The sequence below is a fragment of the Loxodonta africana genome, chromosome 7, assembly GCF_030014295.1.
Source record: "Loxodonta africana isolate mLoxAfr1 chromosome 7, mLoxAfr1.hap2, whole genome shotgun sequence".
Classification (NCBI taxonomy): Eukaryota; Metazoa; Chordata; class Mammalia; order Proboscidea; family Elephantidae; genus Loxodonta; species Loxodonta africana.
The window spans coordinates 8,899,889-8,914,270 of NC_087348.1; positions in this window are offsets into that span (position 1 = coordinate 8,899,889).

Below are 14,382 nucleotides of genomic sequence, written 5' to 3' on the forward strand. Positions count from 1 at the left end.
ATGACAAAATGGTGGGCAATCACACAATACTGGGAATCACAGCCCAGCCAAACTGATACACACATTTTGGGCGGACACAATTCAATCCATGACAGTGACATTAGGTGATCATAGCACTGTGAGGGAGCAAGCATGACACAAAAAATCATGACTTTGGGGGCAGAGAGACATTCCTTCACTTCATAAAGTTTAGAGGGATACTGGGAGACAAAAGTAATCTTTTCATTCTACCCCAAGAATCCTGCTTGGTCAAAGTAGCTGTCACAGAAGACGACTCTGGACTGGGAGTTATGTGGTCTGACGAATGCTTTTAGACAATCCCCATGTATAAGCGGGGGGCGGGGGGGGAGGCCTGGTGACACAGTGGTTAAGAGCTCTGTTCGTCAGCAGTTTGAATCCACCAGCTGCTCCTTGGAAACCCTATTGGGGCCGTTCTACTCTGCCCTATAGGGTCGCTATGAGTTGGAATCGACTCAACAGCAATGTTTCTTTTTTTGGGGGGTGGGGAGGGTTACGTATAAGGCGTTGGAGCAGACTTAACGGCAACTAACAACAACTGGCTGCTGAGTGGAGATCAGGCAGGAGGGACCAGGGTAGAAATGGCCTGTTGTCCAGGAGCAAGACAGGAAGACTTGGGCTGGGGGTGGCAGAGAGGATAGTTTCAGAAGAGGAGAGGTCTGGAGTCTGGACCTGCGCCTGTTACTGTCTAGAGGTTACAAGGGGTTAGGGAGGCCAGACAAGAATGGCCAGTTGGGAAGAAGAAAGCAGAGAAAGCGAGGGCTTCCAGCCAAGTGAAGAAAGTGTTTCAAAGAGGAAGGATGACCAGTCATGACAAGAGCTGCTGTGAGGTCAAGGCGAGGTCAACTGAGAGTTGACAGCTGAATCTGGCAGCCTTACTGGTTCCCTAGGAGCCCTGGTGGCAGAGTGGTTAAGCACTTGATTACTAACTGACAGGTTGGTGGTTCAAACCCACCAGCCACTCTGCAGAATAAAGATGTGGCAGTCTGCTTCCATAAAGATTACAGCTTTGGAAACCCTATGGGACAGTTCTATTCTGTCCTATAGGGTCGCTATGAGTCAGAATCAACTTGACAGCAATGGGTTTCGTTTGGTTTTGGTTACTTGTTCCCTAAGCTCGTACTCCAAGGACCTGACATAGGAGGTTCATCACGGGCTTTGGCTTTTGGAAAGTGATTTCGCTTCTACCGCAACACTTAGTACCTTCTTACCGAGTCCCATCTGAAATGTTTCCTTTCAGCTAAAGTCCAGGGGAAAAAATTGTTTCCTCTGAGGAGCTTGTAGGCTGTGCCCTCTTTGAGTTGGGGAAAAAGAAGCTAAGTTACTACATCTCCCTTTTTGCTTTGGCTGCCAGGTAGCTCAGAGACAAATTTGATATTCAATTAATAGAGCATCTCACAGTCCTTTATGGGCTGCGTATTTGTGTTCTTTTTTCTGATCTTCATTTCCTTTTTTTAAGGTATGTTTTCACATTCTTGATTCTCCATTTCTATTTGTTGTTGTTGTTTTGGTTGGAAGTCACTTCAGGTACACTGGGAATGAGGTAGGTATGCAAATTAACTCCACTCATTCAGCAAATAGACAGAGATGCCTTGTTCTAGTCAAATCCCTTGGCTTTGCAATTGATGGAAATAAATTAAGGCCCGCCCCCGCAAAAGTAAATTAAAATTCTTGGCTTATTTTACCAAATCATAAAAAGGGCAGGGGTGTGCCTAACCTCAGTTTTGCTTGAATTGAGGGACTCGAGTCCCCTTGCCTCTGTTTCTCTCTTTCTCTCTCTCCCTCATCTCAATTCCATTTCTCTTTGTTGGTGTTTTTTTTCTCAGAAGGGAATGCTGGCTGCAGGTTGCTGTCCTTGGAGTTTTGCCACCAGAGTGAAAAAAAGGTTCTTCTCACACTCTTCAGATAGAAAAATCCCAAGGAAAGACTGATGTGTCCTGCCTCAAGTCTCATGACCATCCCTAGGTCAATCACAGGGGCCCTGGAAGGGAGGGGACCTTCGTGGGCAGCCTTGGTAGTCCTGCCTGGTTGGAGTAGGTGAGGAGCAGTTACCTAAAAGTGGGGTTGTGTCTTGAGGTGGCCTAAAGGAAGTGGGACAGGGCAAACCAAAACACACAACACATGCCTACCATGTGTCTGGCCCTATGAGACACCCTGGGGACACAGGCATGAATCAGACAGGCCCTTGAGACAGTCACAGTCCAATGGGAGAAGTCAGACATGCAAGCACAAGTATCATCCAAACCATTGCATGGGAAGAACCTGGAAGAGGGACAGACAAAAGATTTTAGGAATCCCAAGGAGAGAAAGGGACTTCTGATCCCGTCCATGAGGAAGCCTGGAGTTACCCTCCTGTCACATCTTAGTTACCTAGAGCTGTCATAACACAAATACCATATGTGGGTGGCTTTAAAGAACAGAAATTTATTTTCTTACGGTTTGGGAGGCTAGAAGTTCGAATTCAGAGTATGGCTCTAGAGGGAGGTCCTTCCTTGTCATGGCTCCATGAGATCTTTGTCATTCCCTGGTGTCTGTCTTCCGTCTATGTGTCTATGTCTGTTCTGGTCTTTTTATAACTCAGTGATTAGGTTTAGGATCAACCCTACACCAGCATGGCCTAATTAACATAACAAAAGAAAACTCCCTATTTCCAAACAAAGTCATATTTACAGGTAAAACGACCAGTTACTATGGAGTGGATTCTGACTCATGGCCACCCCACGTGTATCAGAGTAGAACTGTGCCCCACAGTGTTTTCATTTACAGGTACAAAAGGGTAAATTTTTTCAACATATATTTTAGGGGGGACTCAATTCAATCCATATCATGTCATAAACAGCCAAAAACTGGACAAAATATAGGAAACAACTATCTTCAGATGTTAGACAACAGGTAGCACAGGACTGTAATCCCTGAGAAAAAGGATTACAAAACATGTGGGCTAAACTCGATCGTCATCTAGGCTTTCTGCCTGGAGGTAATTTCCCTATTGCACTGCAGGGAGAGGAACCCAAATAGGGTCTGGCAAACTCACTGAGTTACAGAGACGAGTGATCAGAGTTTGGGGAGGCAAAGTCAGCTAGAATTTGTGCGGTAGAATATTTAAGAGGAGAAACCTACATAGAGAAAAAAACCCAGAACCCTGCGTAGGGGTCATCTCGTGCTTTAGGAGGAGAACTGTCTGTACATGCATAGACTGAGACACCACAAGGCTGGACAAGAATAAGTTTCAAGAAAAGAACAATTACTGCAGAGCTGTAAGACAAATAATTCCCAGAGCTCACGCAGGGCAAGAAATCTTTGAGTTCTCTCCAGGCCGATTAGAGAAATTTCATTGACTACATGGAAAACTCAGAAGAGAGCCTAGAAGGGCCATGCCTCAGAAATAGGCCTAAGTCAGCCCTTAATAAAGTCTACTCTAGATCCACCACAAAAAAGCTTGAAACAAACCTGGAAAAAATCAAAACTAACCCCCAAGTAACTTAACTGATTGCCAGAAAGAGTCCAATATGAGTGAATCTACTTGTACATCAATGTTCATCACAGTTCTATTCACAATAGCGAAAATGTGCAAACAACCCAAGTGCCCATCAACTGATGAATAGATAAACCAAATGTGCTACAACCGTACAATGGAATGTTATCTGGACATAAAAAGGAATGAAGCATTGATAAATGCCATAACATGAACGAATCTTGAAAACATTATGCTAAGTGAATGAAGCCAAACACAAAAGATCACCATATTGTATGATTCCATTTATATGAAATTTCCAGAATAGGCAACTCCTTGGAGATGGAAAGTAGATTAGCAGTTCCCAGGGGCTTGGGGCGGGGAAGGGAGAATGAGGAGTGACTGCTAATGGATACAGGGTTTCTTTTTGGAGTGATAAAAACTAGATAGTGCTGGGACAGTTGCACAACTCTGTGAATGTACTAAAAACAACTGAATTTTAAAAGAGTGAATTTTATGGCATGTGAATTATATCTCAATAAAACTGTTATTTAAGAAAAAGATAATGGACTATTTAAAGCAAAAAGAATAGCCAAGTATTGTGAGGTTTATAACATATGTAGAAACGAAATAGGTGACAACAAAGCAGAAAAGATAAGAGAAGGGAAATGGAAGTATTTAGTTGTAAGGTTCTTATACTATACATTATATGATATGATTTGATACCTGCAAAAGGTAGGCTATCATAAGTTAAAGATGTGTATTGTAAAACCTAGAGAAACAACTAAAATACAAATCAAAGAGATATAGTTAATAAACCAGTAGTGGAGATAAAAACAGAATCATTAAAAAAAAAAAAAAATCCAAGATAAGGCAGGAAAGGACAAAGAACAGATGGGACAAGTAGAAAAATAGTAAGATGATAGATTTAACTCCAACTCTTTCAATGGTTGCATTAAGTATAGCTGGTCTAAACACTTTAATTAAAAAAGAAGAGATTGTCAGGTTGTATAAAAAAACAAGACCCAACTATATTCTGTTTATAAGAAATCTACTCTAAATGTAAAAACATAGATAAGTTAAAGTTAGAAGGATGGAAAAAAGATACACCGTGCAAACACTAATCCAAGACCAAAGGAAAGAGAGCCCATTTTCATCCAGGCATCTAGGATGACTTCCTGGAGGAGGTGTATTTGGATTGAGTTTTAATATGAAAACCAGGGAAATCCCAAAGGTGTTGGGTCAGAACTGGGGTGTCATGAGTGACGTACAAGAGTTAATTATCACACTGTAGGGGTAACTGCAGTTTGGCAGTAGATGCAGTTAAATAACTACTTTGGGAGAAGATGAGGAGTTTTCTATCATGAGGGCGAATAAGATTCAAACTCAAGGGGATGGAAACAGTCACAAAGTCATCACTGAATACACAACGGAGATCCGGGAGTCAGGGAGGCCAGTGAGGGGTCTGTTCGAATAATTCTGGAGACGGAACAGCTAATTTTACTGAAGGTTTAGAAACAAGGCACTGTTCCAAGTTGTTTTTTTTTTTTTTTTTAATATCAATTATATTAGCCTAATGGTTCTCAAGGAGCCCAGGTGGGACAGTGGTTATGTGCTCGGCTGCTTACCAAAATGTCGGTGGTTCTAACCTACCAGCCACTCCACGGAAGAAAGATGTGGCAGTCTGCTTCCGTAAAGATTTCAGCCTTAGAAACCCTGTGGGGCAGTTCTACTCTGTCCTCTAGGGTCGCTATGAGTTGGAATAGACTCAGTGGCAAAGGGTAATAGTTCTCAGCCCTGGCTGCACATTAGAACCATCAGGGGAACTTTTAAAACTTGCCAATGCCTAGGCCTTTCCCAGTCAGTTAGATCAGAATCTCTGGAGATAGGTCCCAAACGTCAGTCATTTTTAAAGCTCCCCCAGCGGTTGTAATTCATGGCCAGAGGTGAGACACCTGCCTTCACCAAAAGGTCAGATATGTGGGGCCCAGGACTTGGTTTCTTCAAGCCTGAAGACACCCTGGTGCACAATAACCGGTTACCATCGAGCCAACTCAGACTCATGGTGACCCCATGTGTGTTGGAGTAGAACCGTGCTACATAGGGTTTTCAGTGGCTGATTTTTCGGAAGCAGATCACCAGGCCTTTCTACTGAGGTGCCTCTGAGTGGACTCAAACCTCTAACCTTTAGTTAGCAGCTGAGCATATTAACCCATTTGTACCACCCACGGACTCCCAGCATGCAATAGATGGCCAGCAAATCTTTGTAAATACCATTTAATCCTTACAATGACCCTATGAGATAGGGAAAATTATGATACCCATTTTATAGATAAGGAAACTGAGACACGGAAAGATTGCGTTACCTGCTCAAAGTCACAAGGCTAATAAGAGGTGGTGCTAGACTTAAAATACAAGGAATATCACTCCAGGGCCCAAACTCTTAGCCAGGGTGGTATGCTCCCTTGGGTGTGATAAGGAGGTGATCCCATGAGAGAATTGGATCAGACAAACAATGAAGTGGGGCCTTCTGAGGAGGAATGGAGGGACCAGCACCCCCATTGTCAATACCTCCCCACCTCAAAACTGATTTTCCCTGCAATGCCGGATATAATTCCAGACAAAGGCAAGGGGAGGGCACCCCCACAAGGCAGAAGCAAAAATCTAAGAACAATGGAAGAGGAAAGTGAAACCAACCCTAGGTATCTGGACAGGGGGTGGGAGAGAACTTGCGGCTGGAGCCGCCCAACACGGGAAGAACAAGGAAGAGGGGTGTGCCTCAAACACTTACGCCTCATGCACCCTCATGCTTGGCCTCCTTGATGTCCCTAGAACAGTCAGACACACTCATATTCGTCCCTCTTATCAACACGTGGTGCAGTGGTTAAGTGTCAGCCTGCTAACTGAGAGGTTGGCGGTTTGAACCCACCAGACACTCCATTGAAGAAAGATGTGGCACGGTCTGCTTCTGTAAAGATTACAGTCTTGGAAGCCCTACGGGGCAGTTCTGCTCAATTGGGCAATGGTTTGTTTTTTTGGTTTAATCACTGCCTGACATTATGTATTTGTGGATTTGTTTACAGTCTATCAGTCCCTCCCCCAATCATAATGGAAGCTCCTCGTGAGCAGGGCTTTGTTTTCTTTTGTTCATTCCTGCCCAGGGCCTGGAATAGGGCCTGGCAAGTAGTAGGTGTTTAGTAAATACTTGTTGAGTGAATGAATGAGGAAAACACATATGAGCCCCATGAACACTTCAGAGTCACTGTTTACCCTGTCCTAATGGGACATTCCATCACCCGTCTCTGTTTGTCATACTGCGGTAGCTTACACGTTACTGTGATGCTGGAAGCTATGCCACCGGTATTTCAAATGCCAGCAGGGTCACTCATGGTGGACAGGGTTCAGTGGAGCTTCCAGACTAAGACAGACTAGGAAGAAAGGCCTGGCAATATATTTCCAAAAATGAGCCAAGGAAAACTCTATAGAGCACAACAGAAAATTGTCTGACTCATTTGCTTTGGACGTGTCATCAGGAGGATCGACTCCTGAAGGAGAACATAATATTTGATTAAGTGAGGCCCAACGAGGGTGTGGGAGACCCTCAGTGAGATGGACTGGCACAATAGCTGCAGCACTGGACTCAGACTTGCCAGTGCTTGTGAGGATGATGCAGGAACCGGCAGCGTTTTATCTGAAGTTGATTCGACACCAGCTGTAACAATAAAAATGGGACACTAAGGAGGAGGATAAACTGGTTTAGTCCATTCTGGAAGACAATTTACCAGTACATGTATGTTTTTAACACCAAGTGCTCATGTTTCTTGGTTTGGGGCAACCCATGCATCACCAGGGCCCTGTAATTGACCATCCCTTTCAGCTCATCCCCAACCCATACCTGCTCTTCACAGACCCCCAGTCTTATCTAGAACACACGTCCTTCTAATCTGCTTTCCAGGCACTCACTTCCATACATGTCAGTAACAAGAGGCACCATTTATTTATTTTTTAATATTTTATCTATTTTTGGTGGCAATATACACAACCAAACGTACATCCATTCATAATTTCTACATGAACAGTTCAATACTGTTGGTTACATACTTCACATTGTGTCACTGTTGTCACTCCCTCTACCCATATTGTCTCATCACCATTCATTTAGGCTCTCTGCCCCCTCCAGTTCTCATCTATGCTTTGGAAGAACTGTTATCAGTTTAAACTCATATAGATAATTCATAAGAGCTCAATCCTCAAGGCAAACATTATTGGGCTAAACTGTTGTTTAGTTGAATGATGGCTTCGTGGGATACTTTTGGCTCAAGGTTTAAAGATTATTTCTGGGCATTAGATTCAAGAGTTCCCCTAGTCTCAATGGATCCAGTACTTCTGGTTTCCATATGAATTTGAAGTTCTGTTCCATGCCAAAACCAAAGCATTGGTTAGAACTTTAAGGGGCAGAGAGCCTAAATGAACGGTGACAAAACAATATGGGTAGAGATAGCAAGAATGGTGACACAATGTGAAATGTGTAACCAATATTATTGAACTGTTCATGTAGAAATTATAAATGGATGTACGTTTGGTTGTGTAAATTGCCACCAAAATAAATAAAATATTTTAAAAAATAAAATAAATGGTGCTTCTTGTTTACTGACGTGTATGGAAATGAGTGTCTGGAAAACAGATCGGAAGGGTGTGTGTTATAGATAAGATTGGGGGTCCATGGGGAGCAGGAATGGGGTTGGGGATGAGGTGAAAGAGAAGATGGATTACAGGCCCCTGGTGATGCTTTTCCTCCTTTTGATCAGAATCCAGCTGTTGGGTCCTTGATCAAAACGTTCAGTAATGGTAGCTAGCCACCATCCAGTTCTTCTGGTCTTATAGTAATATTAGTTCCTGGAGGCAATTAAACCTGCCATCCAGTTCCTGGGTCTCCTTCTTCCTCTGCTATTCCAGGCGAATAGAGACCAATTGTTGTATTTGGGTGACAACTTGCAAGGTTTTAAGACCCCAGGCACTACTCACCAAACTAGGAGGTAGAACAGAAACTGTAAAAACAATGTTAGGCCAATTGACTGGATAGACTCACAAAAAGGCACCATTTATTGAGTGCTTGCTGTGTGCTAGGCACCTGCTAAACACGTCATGGGTCATATCTCATTTAATCATCATGTCTCCCAGAGGAGGCTCTATTACCATCCCCATTTTACCAATGAGGAAACTGAAGCACTGAGCTTAAGCCACTTGCCGAAGTCACAGAGTTAAGTGGCAGAAATAGATAGGATTGTTGGGTACATCTGTGTTTCTAGTTTCCATAAACAGTGTTCTGCTATAGATCTCATTTGTTTCTTTTTTCCGTTCAACGTAATGCTTTTAAATTCTATCCACGTTGCTATTTTCCCATCCACTTCCCCAGGGATGGATGCTGTCTTAGTCATCTAGTGCTGCTATGACAGAAATACCACAAGTAGATGGCTTTAACAAAGAGAAGTTTATTCTCTCACAGTGCAGTAGGCTAGAAGTCTGAATTCAGCGTACTGGCTCCCGGGGAAGGCTTTCTCTGTCTGTCAGCCCTGGAGGAAGGTCCTTGTCATCAGTCTTCCCTTGGTCTGGGAGCATCTCAGCTCAGGAACCTCAGGTCCAAAGGACGTGCTCTGCTTCTAGTGCTGCTTTCTTTCTTTTTTTTAATAATTTTTATTGTGCTTTAAGTGAAAGTTTACAAATCAAATCAGTCTGTCACCAGTGCTGCTTTCTTGATGGTATGAGGTCTCCATGTCTCTCTGCTCACTTCTCTCTTTTATATCTCAAAAGGGATTGGCTTAAGACACTATGTAATCTTTTAGACCTCATCAGTATAACTGCCGCTAACCTGCCTTATTACATCATAGTGATAGGATTTACAACACATAGGGGAATCGCATCAGAAGATAAAACGGTAGACAATCATACAATCAGACGAGGGAATCATGACCTAGCCAAGTTGACAGATATTTTGGGGGGACACAACTCAATCCATGATAGATGCCTAGGCTGCCTCCAACTCACTGCCACGTCAGACCATGCCTAGGACACATCTTTCTGTTTGGAAGAGGTTTGACCCAGAAGTGGAGCTGCTGGGGGGTAGGGGCACTTTCTGTCAAATTGCTCTTTTAAGCATCCCCAGTGGTTTACACACCTACCAAGAGCCCAAGACTTTCATTTACCCACATCTTCACCAGCAGTGGGTTTTATCGGACTTTCTATTATTGCCAATCTGATGGGCATCATGTGAAATCTTGTGTTTTCCTTTGCAGCTGTCTGATTACTGGGTGGGTACAGAAATCTTAGCCTTTATTTCATTTTTTTACAATGACATTTTGAACACACAAACAAGAGGACACGATTTCAGAATAAAGTTAACTTCATGGAAAGCTCACTCTGATGATGGGAGGCGGGAATCACACAGCCTCCTCCTCACTCCCCAGCTATGAGGAGCCCCGATTCTCACCTTCCTTGCAGGAGACCTGGGTTCAATTCCCAGCCAGTGCACCTCATGCATTGCACGCAATGCAGCCACCGTTCGTCTGTCAGTGGAGGCTTGCACATTGCTGTAATGCTGAACAGGTTTCAGCAGAGCTTCCAGACTAAGACAGACTAAGAAGAAAGGCCTGGGGAACTACTTCTGAAAATGAAAACCACATGGACCATAATGGTCCACTCCTCAACCAATCATGCAGATGGTGCAGGACCGGATAGCATTTCATTCTGCTCCCCTTGGGGTTTGCTGTGAGTTGGGGATCAACTAGACAGCAGCTAATAATAGCAGCAGCAACAGCCATAAGGGGAAAGCCTGGAGCTACCACGCACTCTCACCAGAGGCCCCACCCCAGGAAGAGGAGAGAGCAGGCCCCCGATGGAGCTCCGTTGTGTTACAGCAGCTCATCGTCTACACTTCTCATATCCAAGTCCACTGTTGGGTTTCCTCAGGCCCCTGAGCCCTCCTCTGGGGGAGGTGTCTTCATCACCCCCACTTTACAGATGAGGAGACTGAAGCCCTGAAAGTCAGGCGAGTGGCCCGAGTTTGCTCCTTGGCAGGCAGGCAGACAAGGGCTTGGACAGTCTATGTGTGGACCAGTGTGCCACGCTGCCCAGTCCTCATTCCAAGAGTGGGGAGGTGGGCGAAATGACACACACACACTGAACAAGAGCTGTACCTTCTCAGGTGTGGTGGTGCTCAGCTCTAGGACATGGACAGGACCTGGTTCCCGCTCTTCTAAGCTGGCGGAATGGCTGCAACACCTTTGGGCACCTTGAAGGGAGCCATCTGTAGCCCATTTGACAGATGTGGACTGTGAAGCCCAGAGAAGTAAAGTCACTTACACAAGGTCACACAGCACGTCAAAGCTCAGGCCTCTAGGCCAGTGGATACTGGGGTGCGGTCACTCCCACCCTCAACTCTCCGTCCCTCTCTGCCACCTCCCCCAGCCTCTGGTGCCTCCAGGTCAGACAGTGCCAGGCAGGGGTGGCTAGGAGCTTCTCCTGAGCCTGTCTCCGCCCCTCCCCCTTCTTGCAGCTTCCAGGGACCTGGGGGGCTGCCATTGCCACAGGATACCCCTCAGCCAAGGCACACCAGGAGTCCTGGACAAAAATATTTATGGCATTGCCGTTCATGTTAACCAACAAGAAACAACCCAAATGTTCACTGAGAGGAGAATTGTGATGTATTCACACAATACAATACTATACGTTAGTGAAGATATTTAAACTAGAGCTGCCCATAAGGAGCCCTGGTAGAGGAACGGTTAAGTGCTTGGCTGCTAACTCAAAGGCTGGCAGTTTAAACCTACCCAGCGGCTCTGCAGGAGAAAGACCTGGCTATCTCACCTTAGCAAAGAGCCTTCCCTGCACCTGTGTAGAGGAGCCGCAGCCACCCTCCCTGCCCGTTTGGCTTTATTTTCCCTAGAGCGCTTCTCACCATCTGACATACTCCTTGTCTTCTTCATAGTCTGTCTCTCCCCACCAGAAATAAACGCCTAGAACATTCTGCTCACATAATCGCCACCTGCCGAGAACTGTGTCTGACAGGCAGTGTATATTAAAATTTCCCGGTATGTTTAAATTTTTTATTTACTTAAATTTATTGGATAAAATAAATACATGTGAATATTTAAATTCACTATTACGATATATTTAAATTTTTGTCAGGATAACATAAAAGTACACACAGGTTATGTATTTTTATACGTAACCATCACGCAACTCAAGCTATAGAGCATTTCCGGAAGGCTCACTTGTGCCGGCTACCGGTCAACGCCTACCCCGCTGCACTGACTTCTATCGCCATTGGTGAGGGCAGTCGTAGAATTCTTGCCCTCCACGCGGGAAACCTGGGTTCGATTCTTGGCCAGTGTATCTCATGACCCACCCGTCAGTGGAGGCTTGCGTGTATCTCTGATGCCAAACAGGTTTCAGAGCAGCTTCCAGACTTAAACTGGGAAGGAAGGCTTGACAATCCACTTCTGAAAATCAGCCAGTAAAAACCTAACGCATCACAGCGGTCTGACCCGTTGAACTTGGTGTTGCCGTGAGTCAGAGGCCCACCTCAACAGAGCTAATGACATCACCATCGTTCAGCTTTGCTTGTTCCTGAACTTTATTTAAATTAATTATGTCATGTAGGGTGTACTATTTCTTGTGCTCATCAGTAAGACTCAGCCATATGGTTGCATATAGCAGTGATTCTTTCTTTTTTTATTGGTGTTCTATTGTACGATATTCTGTGATTACTTATTCATGCTTTATTGATGGATATTTGAGCTGTTTCCACTTTGAGGCTCTGAACATCCTTGTACACTCATTTGGTGGACATACAGCCCTCATTTCTCTTGAGTAGATACCTAGGAGTGGAAGCGCTGTATCATAGGGCAAACATCTGTGGGACTTTATAAGAAGCTGCCAAACAGTTTTCTAGAACGGCTGTACCGCTTTACTGTCCCACCAGCGGTGTGTGAGTTCCAGCTGCACCCCCTCCTCTCCAGCACTTGGTTCAAGCAGTTGGTCTGTGTAATTTCAGTCATTTTGGTGGGCAACTCATGGTATCTCATTTCTCTGCTGAGGAATGATGTTGAGTGCTCACAAAACATCTGCTGAATGAATTCTCAGGTGGCTACGGATGGAGACTCTCCACTGGGTAGGGAAGGGGTGGGCAGGCCCCTGAGCTCAATTTCCCACTAGGCACCCTTTCCCAGCCTCCCTTAGTGCAGAAACTTGTGACCAGGTCCTAGCTAATGGAAGGCGAGCAGAGGCAATTTGGCCACTTCCAGTTCCGATCCATAAAGACCTCCCGTGAGCTCTGAGATTTCCCCTTCCATGACGACCTTGGAAGTCACAAGTTGAGGCAGGTGGGGCCACAAGATGGAAGCGACCTGGGCCCTGAGGTTCCTCTTGGCAAAGCACTGCCCTCCCATCAGATAAGCTCATATGAACCTTAGGTGAGCAAGAAATAAACCGCCATTGCATCTGAGCCTATGTATTTTGGGTCTGTTACATCAGCGAGCTTTGCCCTAACTAATGTAGGTATGGAGTTCCTGGGTTTTGCAAATGGTTAATGTGCTCAGCTGCTAACCAAAAGGTTGGCAGTTCAAGTCCACCCAGGGGTGGCTCAGAAGAAAAGCCTGATGACCTACTTCCGAAAAATCAGCCACTGAAAACCCTATGGAGCTCATTCTACTTTGACACACATGGAGTCACCAAGACTCAGAATCGACTCAGTAATAACTGGTTAATGTAGGTATAACTAATATATACCCCGTTGCCATCGAGTCGATGCAACTCCTAACAACCCTGTAGGACAGAGTAGAACTGCCCCATAGGGGCTCCAAGGAGCGGATGGTGGATTCAAACCGCCAACCTTTTGGTTAGCAGCCTAGCTCTTAACCGCTGCGCCACCAGAGTTCCAATATATATAGTATAATGTATACAACTAAGGGAGGTAGTAACAAGTCCCATCTTACAGCTGAGAAAACTCAGCCACCAAGACGCTAATGAACCTGGCTGAAGTTAGTAAGGGGTGGAGCCAGGGTTTGACCCCACTCCTGAACCAACCACTGTGGCCACAGCACTGGTGGTGCTCTAATTGGCCAGGCTGGTGCCATGTTCCCACCCCTTAACCCCAAGGAGTGGGGTCTGCTGCACAAATCACAGATTGGGAATGGCGTAGAGAGGAATGGTTCCCTAAAACATAATAGCGGTGCTATTACCAGAGGGGGAGTGGATGAGAGGCAGACAGAAGCGACATACGCCCCCAGTCTTCAGCACCCCTGGCCAGTCCACCACCCACTCTATGCTTGCAGTACGGTTTTAACTCATTTCTCCCTCTTTGCCTCCCTGAAGCTGGGGGCGACGTTGCCTACTTCACAGAGAAGTCAGATGCCAGCAGATAAAAACTGAACACTCATGCCTCCCACCAAAATCCAGGCTCTCTGCCCTCACCCTGGTGGGGTTGGGGTCTTCCCAGGCCCCCACCCACCTCAATCCATCAGTTATCCCCCCTCCTATCCCTTCAGCCCTCCTCTAAAAGCTTGAGTTTCTGCCATCTTAAAAAAAAACAAAAACTGCTTCTTCGTCTTTTTCACCCCAAGCCACTGCTCTCTCAACTCACTTTTAAGTGTTGCTTCCGCTCACCTCTGAGTTTCTCACCTCCCACTCCTTCTGTCTCATCAACAAGTCAACCACCACCAACCCACTGAAGCAGCTCCTGCGATGCTTCCCCTAAAGCCAAAGGACACCTCACAGGTGCCACCTTCCTCATCCAAGGCATTGACAGCTGACCTCTTCTTCCTTCCATACACACCTGGGTGACAACACCCGTGGCTCCTGGTGGCCCTGGAATCTGGCCACTTTTCAGTCTCCTTTGGTGTCTGTCCCAGTCC